This window comes from Solanum verrucosum, unplaced genomic scaffold (genome assembly GCF_900185275.1).
Source record: "Solanum verrucosum unplaced genomic scaffold, falcon-dt-bn FXZP01000246.1, whole genome shotgun sequence".
Taxonomy (NCBI): domain Eukaryota; kingdom Viridiplantae; phylum Streptophyta; class Magnoliopsida; order Solanales; family Solanaceae; genus Solanum; species Solanum verrucosum.
This window is the reverse complement of record NW_026019995.1, coordinates 634,423-645,045: the sequence shown is the minus strand read 5'-3', so window position 1 is coordinate 645,045 and position 10,623 is coordinate 634,423.

Genomic DNA, 10,623 nt, shown 5'->3' with positions numbered 1-10,623 from the left:
TAAAGACAATAATTAGTATGTAGAAACTAATCACCTTCTAAAGAATACCAAAAAGAAACCAAAGATATCACAAGAAGAAGTTACTTTATACCTTAAACTATGAAACTAGTAAAGGTTTAAAGATAAATTCTCAAAGAACAAGTCACAAAGGTTCAAAGAACTCTCCCAAATATTATTAATATCAATCTAAATTGTCTTTAATGAATGAAAAGGACTCCTATATATAGGAGAAGGGAAAAACGTCCAAGAAGCCAAACCCTAAAAAAAACAATTACAAGGAATCCTACTCTAGAAAGGAAATAAAGTAACCTAACTAGGAACAAATTTAGTACTTCTAGGAAAGCATTAAATGGTACTTAGGAGACCATAAATAGACTAAGGAAAATATTAATAACCTATATATAAATAAATAAATAAATAAGGTAAATCCCAACTAGGAAAAGAATCTTGACAATCTTGGAAAGTTTGACTAGTCTTCTCTCAAAACTTGGGCAGAAAGCAACTCTTGTTGTGGCTGATTCTTGGACTCTTCTTGACCTTTTTTGCACGAAATTGGACCTTAAAATTCCTCATCTTGGGCTTGAATTTGGGCCACCAAATAATTGTAGCATTTGGACAATTCCTCTCCCTTGGGCTTGAGCTCTTCTTCCCCAATAAGAAACCTTTGGATCAGCGATTGAAGCCCATTGAGCTTATCATTGAACTCCTTGGTTTGAGATCTTGTTATGGGCCTCCTTGAAGTTTCTAAAGCGTCATCCTTGTCCTTCAATGGAGTAGAGCTTCCTTGGATGCTATCAAATGGGCAGCTCACTAGGTGATCTTGAGGGACAATTGGGCAACTCACCAAGATGATTGGCGAGTTCAGGCTTAGTTCGCCCTTTGTTCCAGTACCTAGGCTAGGAGGGAAAGTCCACTAGGCGACCCAAGTACACTTTGGCACATCGCCAAGTGGCTTGGGCGACCATGCTGCCAATCGCCAACCTATCCAAAGAGAATCAAGTTCTCCTTCACCCTTCCTTTATAGTTTAGGCCCTTGCCCGCTTCCTAGGTTTGTCAACCATTATACCAAGAACTAGGTTAGCCTATAAGGGTACGGGGTGTGAGATGTGCCTTGTCGTTCAACCATTAAACCCCTCATTCTGAGCACGGGAAGTCAATATACAACCTAAAACCAAACACCAAATTCAAAAGCTCCCATGTTAGGCTCTAGTTTCACCTCTTAGTTTCCACTAGACTCTAGCTTGGTCTTACTAATTTTCCGACTGTTAGACCTACATTTGATAAGAATGTAGGCAGAAGTATGCGTTAGTACATAATGTACTAAATATGATAGCTAACATAACACCATAAGAGCATAACATAAGTGTTAGCTAACATAAAACATAAGCCATAAGCATAAGAGATAACAACATTGTCACAGGCATAATCTCCAACATAGACATAATATAAGAATTAGTCAACATAAGGCATGGTCCATGAACATAGGAGATACATCATATTCATAGCTTAGTCCATACTTGAACCTTCATATCATAAGAGAAACACTTCATAGTTAGCTTCAAGTCATACTTGTAAAACAATGCATGGATAAGACCCCATAATCTCACCCACACTAGGTACCACCTTATGCCATCATACATACTTACCATCTTCGATCTCATTCTTAGGTTATTTTATCACAGACAAGGGAATCTCTCACCTTTAGTCAAACCTATCAAGGAAGGCAACTATAGCAACAATCGAAAGTAGCATACATCATATGGCAGAAACACTTCTTAGGTAACCTGAAGTCATACTTGTGCAATGCTTGGATAAGACCCCATAATCCCATCCATACTAAGTACCACTTTAGGTCATCACGATCCTACTTCTTGGTTGGGGACTAGCCCCTCTCTTGAAACACTTCGTTAAGCATATCTTAGTTCCTCATTAATTTGAACCCTGTGAGATACTTATTTAAGCATGTTTAAGTTCATTATTATCTTGAACACTATCAGATACTTCATTAAGTATATCTTTGTTCCTCAATAATTTGAACCCCATGAGATACTTCTTTAAGCATGTCTAAGTTCATTATTATCTTGAACCCTATGAGATACCTCTTTAAGCATGTCTAACTTCTTTATTGTGTTGAACACTATGAGATACTTTCTTCAAGCATGTTTTAGCTGATTTGTTATTTTGAACACTTTGAGATGCCTCTTCAAGCATGTCTTAGCTCATTATGTTTGAACTCTTGGAGATGCTTTCTCAAGCATGTCTTAGTTAATTGAGTGAACTCTAGGAGATACTTCATTAAGCATGTCTTAGTTCATTAATGTTTTTGAAAACTTGGAGATACTTTTTCCAGTATGTCTTAGTTCATTAAATACAGAGATTGCTAATAGAAACCCGAACTCCACTAGGTGAAGGCTTCTATCTCATGAGACCTAATGTGGGAAAACCCGGACCCTACTATGTGAGAGTTCCCGCTTTACTTTGGAATTCCTGACTCAACTAGGTGTGAGCCTCCTTTATCTTGGAAGCCTGGACCCAACTATGTGTGAACCTCCATCTCATTATCAATGTCCATTCAGGGCCAAGCATACACCCCTTAGACTAGTTATTAAGCCTTACTTAAATCATGACTCATGGAGGGATATCCTTGACAACCAATCCATGTTCAAGTTATTCTATCACTTTATGCATTCAAACAATCATAAGGTAGATGAGGTGGGAAAAGTACTTCCACAACAATGCTATCTACTAATCTACCATTCTCATATAGACTTTACTCTCAAAGCCTTTTCATACATAATTCATCATATTAGCTTTACTCTCAAATCCCTAGTGATCAACATTCATGACTACAAGCCTTACTCTCAAAGACTTACCTCTTACAAACATCATACATATCTAGATCACAAGATATTCTAGTCACAAGCTTCATTCTTAAACAATTCTAACCATATCTCATCATAAAGAGTCAATCTCAAGCATTACTAGACATGATCCATCATATATACTTTAATCTCATTCAATTCATGTTTACATGTTTCTATTCTTGAACAATTACTATACATGTCATCAATTCTAGAAGATTAGCTATGAATCCTCAATTTTCCTTCACAAGGCATAAACCTACATTACTTCAATTTTATCAATTATACTAGGGTTAACAATGGAAAACATGTAATTTCATCATAATATCATTATTCACTACTAATTCAATCATAAACAATCAATATCCACTCAATTGGATTCATAATCAACTTAACCCATAATATTGGAAGGAACCTAACTTGAATTGGGGATTTCATCTTCACAATTGAGGGATTTCTAGGGGACTCCATGGATGGAAGAATCCATGGATGAATAAGCTAAAATACCTTGATTATAAAGCCTCTCAAAGATTTCAACAATGAAGTCTTGACTTGACCTATCTTGATTCTCTTATTCTTCTTCTTCACTTTCTAGAAAGAAAATATTTGAGAGGGAATTGGGTTCTTTTTGGTGAGTTTAAACAATGACTAGGATCAATGAATTTAGGGGTCTAAAGTCTTTATATAGGTGGTCTAAGTAAGGTTAAAACGACACCACTTAACCCCTAATTAAATCCGGAAAGTTCCATAAGCCAACACGTAACCGACCTAAACATGCCCACTACCTCACCCACAAGACCACGCTCACAGGCCATGGGTGGACCCACGGGGCATCCTTATCATCCGTGGGTGGTGGTCTACAACTCATATTTTGGAACCCTGACTCACACCCCCTCACCCACGGGGCATGGGTCCCTTCGTAGGTGGACTGTTTTGGGGCAGTTTCTAGGGTCCTCTTAAAGGACCCTTGGTTGGCCCTTGGGGAGTCGTACCTTGACGTTCTAACCCGAAACTCTTCATTCTAAATCTGGCAAGTTATATCTATGACTCTAACCCTACGTCAAGCTCTAGTTTAGCCTAATAGTTTCTGAGGTGTTACAAATTAGCCCAGGGATGGAACAAGAAGGACCAAAAAAAAGGCCGATCAGCGAGGAAGAGGAGGAAGAATTCTCGCAAAATATGCAACCAAAGACTATTTAATTATGAAGCATCTAGAGAAGACACTGGCTAAAATCTTTGTGTGGGCCTTATTTATGAGCTCACAACTACACAGACAAGCCTTGATGAAGGCTTTAGACGACACTTACGTGCCCGTGAGTACAAACAGTGATAATCTGGCGTCTATGGTAAGCCAAGTAATTTGGGGGCACCGTATCAGCTTTTGTGATGAAGAGCTACCCTTTGACGGCCAATGCACAACAAAGCCCTACATGTCACTATTAAGTGTCGAGACAATATTATAAATCATGTCTTGATTGATGACAGGTCTGGTCTTAATATTTGTCCACTTTTGACTCTCAAAAAGTTAAACTTTGACTTGGGAAAGGTTCACCAGAACCAAGTCAATGTAAGGGCTTTTGATGGAGGATAAAGAGAGATACCTTGGAAGTGTAGAATTTGGGGATTCTTGTGGGGCCCGCAAAGTTTAGTGTTGAATTTCAGGTAATGGATATCAACACTAGTTACAACTTGCTATTGGGGAGACCGTGGATCCATAAGGCCAAGGTTGTGCCTTCTACCCTCCATTAGCTGATGAAATTTATATGGAAGGACCACGAATTGGTCATTCATACTAAGGCAATCCATTCCAATGGGTATGCATCAATTGTTAATGAGGTCTTTAGAGGTTGTGACTGCTACACGGTGGAGCTAGCGAATGCCACTAGTGTTGATTTGGCTCCACAATCCCCTATGCCTTTTGTCTATAAAATGATAGCATTGTCATGCTTAGAAGTGGTTTTGAACCAGGTTTTGGATTGGGGAAGTACGTTGAAAGAATCGTGAGCCTATCTAGATTCCCGTTAGAGGATCAAAGTTTGATTTGGGATATATCCCAACAGAAGATGATGAGGCAGAAGTGATGAGTAAGAATGTTGATCGGGCGTTGGCTAGACCAATACCTCACTTGTATCAGTCTTTTCCAGTGCGGGAGTATGTTAATGATGGCGGTCTTGAGGAAGGAATTTGGGAGCTTTCAAAGAACTTGATGCAATCCTCGAGGAAGCAACCGAGACATTTGGAATTCGTGATGTTGAACCGGAAGAACAAGTGCCAAATTGGACCTCCACACCACTCTTAATTCCCCGCCTGTCTTGGTAGAAAAGACATGTTTCTATGTTTACTTTAAAATAGGTGCTCGGCCGGAGGAGGCTCAAGACCCACCCATTATGCAATTTTACTTGTTTAAGTTTTAAATTCTCTCGTGATGTTTTAAAAAGGCTAATTGACCTTTGGTCATGGCCAGAGTTTGTACTCCTTTTCAATTTAAATAAAAGTCTCTCTTATCGAAAAATTGTTTATTTACTTATCTGCTTATATCTTAATTATCTAACTTTGTTTGTTTATGATTTCAGTAGTAGTAACTTAAAACCCAATATCATGTCATGTCATGTCACAAGGTAAATGAATAAAATGAGGTAGATAATGGTGAATACGAGGACTATGAAGAAGAGATTGTGATACCTAAGTATGTTGCCGAGGAGTTAAGACAGTTTGAGAACCAGCACAAGCCAAATCTAGAGGAAACTGAGACCCTGAATCTAGAAGATGGAGAATGTGTCAAAGAACTGAGAATCAGTGTCCATCTTACTAAAGCTCAAAGAAGGGACCTGGTTCGTTTGCTTAGAGAATACATCGACGTATTTGCCTAGTCTTATAAAGATATGTCAGGACTAAGTACAAATATTATTTCTCATAAATTGCCAATCAATCCAGATTTCACCCCAGTAAAATAGAAAACTCAGAAGTTAAAGCATGACTTGAGTTTGAGGATCAAAGAGGATATTACCAAGCAAATTGAGTCCAAAGTAGTGGAAGTGATGCAATATCCGACTTGGCTAGAAAACATTGTTCTGATAGCTAAGAAGGACAAAAAGATTAGATTTTTTGTTGATTACAGAGATCTTAACAAAGCTAGCCAAAAGATAATTTTCCACTACCAAATATTCACATTCTCATTGATAATTTTACCAAACATGAGATGTATTCGTTTGTGGATTGTTATGTGGATTAGCACCAGATCTTGATGGATGAAGAAGATGCAGAAAAGACCATTTTCATCACACCTTGGGTCGTGTATCATTACCGGGTGATGCCCTTTGGCCTCAAGAATGTCGGTGCTACTTACATGAGGGCTATGACAACCATTTTTCATGATATGTTTCATAAAGAGATTGAGGTCTATATGGATGATGTCATCATAAAGTCCCGCGAGACTTTGGATCACTTGACTCACTTGAGGAAGTTCTTTGATCACCTACGTCGGTACAACTTGAAACTAAATCTTGCTAAATGTGCTTTTGGAGTGCCAGCTGGCAAGATATTGGGATTCATAGTGAGTAGAAGAGGGATCGAGCTTCATTCATCCAAGATCAAGACGATTCAAGAGTTGCCTCCTCCAAAGACCAGGAAAGAGGTTATGAGCTTCTTGGGGAGATTGAATTACATTAGCTAGTTCATAGCTCAATCCACTGTGGTTTGTGAGCCCATCCTTAAGTTGTTGAAAAAAAAAGGTAATGACAGAGTGGACCAGAGAATGTCAAATTGCTTTTGATGCGATCAAGAATTACTTCCAATCCACTGGTGTTTGTTCCTCCATGAGAACGGAGTACAATACTATTGTATATGTCTGTCTGAGACAATGCATTTTGAAGTGTGCTTGGTCAACATGATGAAACTAGGAAGGAGGAGCGAGTAATATACTATCTAAGCAAGAAGTTTACTCCATACAAGGCATGTTTCACTCTTTTGGAGAAGGCATGTTGTGCTTTAACTTGAATTGCTCAAAAGTTGAGACATAATTTGTCTTCGTATACTACATATCTCGTCTCCAAGATGGACCCACTGAAGTATATCTTCCAGAATTTAATGTCGACTGAGAAGTTGGCTAAATGGAAAATTCTTTTGAGTGAGTTTGATATTGTGTATGTGACTCAACAGGCAATAAAAGCACAAGCCTTAGTTGATCTCGCGAGAATCCTATCGATGAAGAGTATGAACCGCTCAAAACTTACTTCCGTGATGAAGAATTAGCATTTGTGGGAGAAGACATCTCCGAGGCATACTCTCATTGGAGGGTGTTATTTGACGGAGCGGCGAATTAATAAACGCTCAACCATACCTCATCCAATACTAGGTGTGGGAGGTCGTAATCTAGTATAAAACCCAACGAAAAGTTGGGGTCGAACTCACAGGGAGCAGTACAAGTTCAAATTTAGTTACGAAGTTACAAATGTAATCTAATTGGTGGTAGGAATAGATATTTTCGAAAAAATTTAGTTAAATTGAAAAGGGTGACAATAAATGTCAGATGGGGGGATTGGATTGTCAATTAACAACTAAAACAATTATGAAAACAGGGGGTTTCAACAATATTGAGAGAAATTCTTGGGATGTGATCGATTATAGGCTAATTATGCTATATGGGTAATTAAAGTTTATTTATAACTAGTTGAATCACTGTGGGTTGGCTAGACTATAAGTGCAATAGTTTTCTCTCGAACAATTATTATGGTTCAGGCGAGTTGTCTCAAACCTCGACAAGTAACACTACAAAACAGCCCAAAACCTTAATGTATCCACTCTCTCTCGCTAGATAGGTAGGGGTGAGTTAAGATTCACTCTCTCAAGTTGAACCCATCACAACCCACACACTACAATCATTAATCAATACCCTTGTCTTTAGAACATCTATCTCGAGCAGGCCCAGAACACAAAGCTAAAATTGTATTTGCAACTACAATTCATGAATTACTACTCAGCTATTGATCAAACCCACATTAAAACAACAATTAAATCATTAAACAACAATACACTTAAGCTAACTAAGACAATAATCACATGATCACACCCCAAGGATTGGGGTTTTAGCTACACATCATAAAAAGAGAGAAACAATTACCAAATACATTAGTCATGATCTGGGTAAAAGCTTCCAAGTCTTTACAACAGTCCAAATTGAATAAATTTCAAAACCCACTTGCAAATCCTCAAATTTAAGCTTCAAAACCTTCAAAGTCTACAATGGAAACTCAAAAACTCAGAGAAAAACTCAAACTCTCGCACTCAGGGAAATTAGAACTCTTTTTTTAAACTTCATTTAAAATTTCAATTTATAGTTGCAAAATTTTTTGCCTAAAAGACCATTGGGTGAAGTAAGTCGCGCCTCGCCAAACCAGTCGGGGATCCGCCCTTTGCTCCAATCCATCGCTGGTTTGCATTGGCCATTTATCTTCAGGGTTCTGTGACTTTAGGCGATCAAAGTTGCTATCAAGGAGTCGTTCGGCGATCCGCCGACTGCCCATTCATGTCGCCAAGTCGGTTCTTTCCTAGAGTTGGCAAGTTGGAACTTTGGGTGAGCCAAAAAGCAACTCAGTGGTTCGTCGAGTGGTCTTGGTGATCACCAGGATCATTTTTCTTCACTTCTTCAGCTTGTTTGCTCCTTTTTGCCCAGTAGTGTCCTTGCCTTGCTCCTTAGCCTTCATAACTGCAAATAAACACTTTAACATCAGTTTAGAGCAAAAATTAGGCATTTGAGGACACTTAAACTATCAAAACAAAGCCTTAAATGGGTCGAAATCTTGGACTCATCAACACCCCCCAACTTACACTTTTGCTTGTCCTAAAGTAAAACTCAAGATCAGTCAGTTCAACAACGATGTCTACAAACAGTATTGCTTAAGACTCAACATAAATGCACATGAAAAGGTTCAAACTACACATACAATGCTCAATTGTGCACTCAAAGATTTAAATTGTAACTTACCATTATCAAGGTTCAAACTACACATACAATGCTCAATTGTGCACTCAAAGATTTAAATTGTGACTTACCATTATCAAGTGTAGTCAAGCTCACAATGTTTGCTCCAAATGCAAGTACAAGCTCAACAAAGGTATTCAAATGCCGTCACAATAAAGATGATTCCATAGTCACACCAAATTTCTTAAAAATTTAAGGTCCCGGAATCACATACAACTCTCACACTCAAAAAGATGAACACATGCATGACTCCACCCATAGGTTTGCCTTTATTTTCCAATCAACATTTGTTTCAGCTCTCTCAAGATCATAAAGATCTTTTTAGGGCTTGTAATGGGGCTGAGTGTAAATGTATGATCATTTAGGCTTAGTGGCTTCAACCTTCATGAAGTATGGCCTAAGAATCACTTTTCCCCCTTCTCTTTCACATTCAAACATGTTTATAATCCACCCCATTATTCCACTAAACATGAATCACCAGATACCCCATTTTTTCACTATTTTCACACACTTTATTTCACAATTGTTTCTCTTTTTCAATCTTTTTTCTTTTCTTTCTTCTTTTTTTTTTTTTTTTTTACATGGAGGGGTTCCATCTTTTTCAAAACAATTCATCAAAGAGGGATTTTTCACACTTCTTGACCTTCCTTCCTTTTCACCATACCCCCAACTGGCCTAAGTTGGCTATTCAAACGAACCAATACTTCATGAAGGTTATGGGTAATGGGATAAAGAGGTCAAAGTTGTTCAAGTTTCTTCCAAGAAAAGTATAGTCTCAAAAGGTGCAAAGCAACGTTCACACATCTCACAAGGTTGGCCACAAAGAGGTATATTGTCAAATTGGCTCACTCTTCAAAATTCTTGCCTAAGATCATTTCAATTGCTTGCTTCACTTAATCAATCGGACCAACGGGGAAAATTATAGGTGTCATCAAGCACAATGTTCAAGACAACCTTATATCACACAAGGCATTGATACAATTATCAAACAAGACTCCATACTTTCTAGCTAGCGTGCAATGCTCATCACAAATGACTCAATCAACAATCGGCTAGTCACAACGAGATGCTAAAAGTTCACATATTGCCTATGTAACTTAGTTTGCCTCATCATAGCCGCACATTCATTTCGTTAAATTAAGAGCACTATTCTAGTCATCAATATTGACAACAACTGACACTCAAATTTGCACAAGAGTAGCCACAATTACACACACAAGAGGTGGCAAAAATTTTAAACTTGGTTCAAAACCATTTCAACACCATTTTCAAATTAAAACAATGGGCCACAATTTAACAACAACCACAATCCAACAACCAAGATATATATAAACCAATAGGTTCCAATATTCACAAACGCACAATCAAAATCAACTAATATTCACAAAATAGCCCACAAGAGATAGGTATGGAAATACCTCACCCCCAACAAAATACACAGTTGTTCTCAAATGCAACTAAAAACAAAAACAATTTACAAAGGGAACAGAAATGAGGCCAAGAAAATCATCCTACCAGGCTTATGTTGATTGTGTCTCTATTGTTGATAAATGACTTGTATGTTGATTATGTCTTGTATTATGCCTCTTATGCTTATGTTCATGAAGTTTTATCAAAATGACATATATCATGACTTTTCAAATAAAATGTCCGTTTTTAAGCATATTTTTACATAATTATCATACTTAGTACTTAATTGTGTTAACCCATATTTTCTTTACCTTTTATGAAAGGTAGGAATTGGTACTCAATTTGATTCTCCCGAAGCTTGGATTAGAGTTC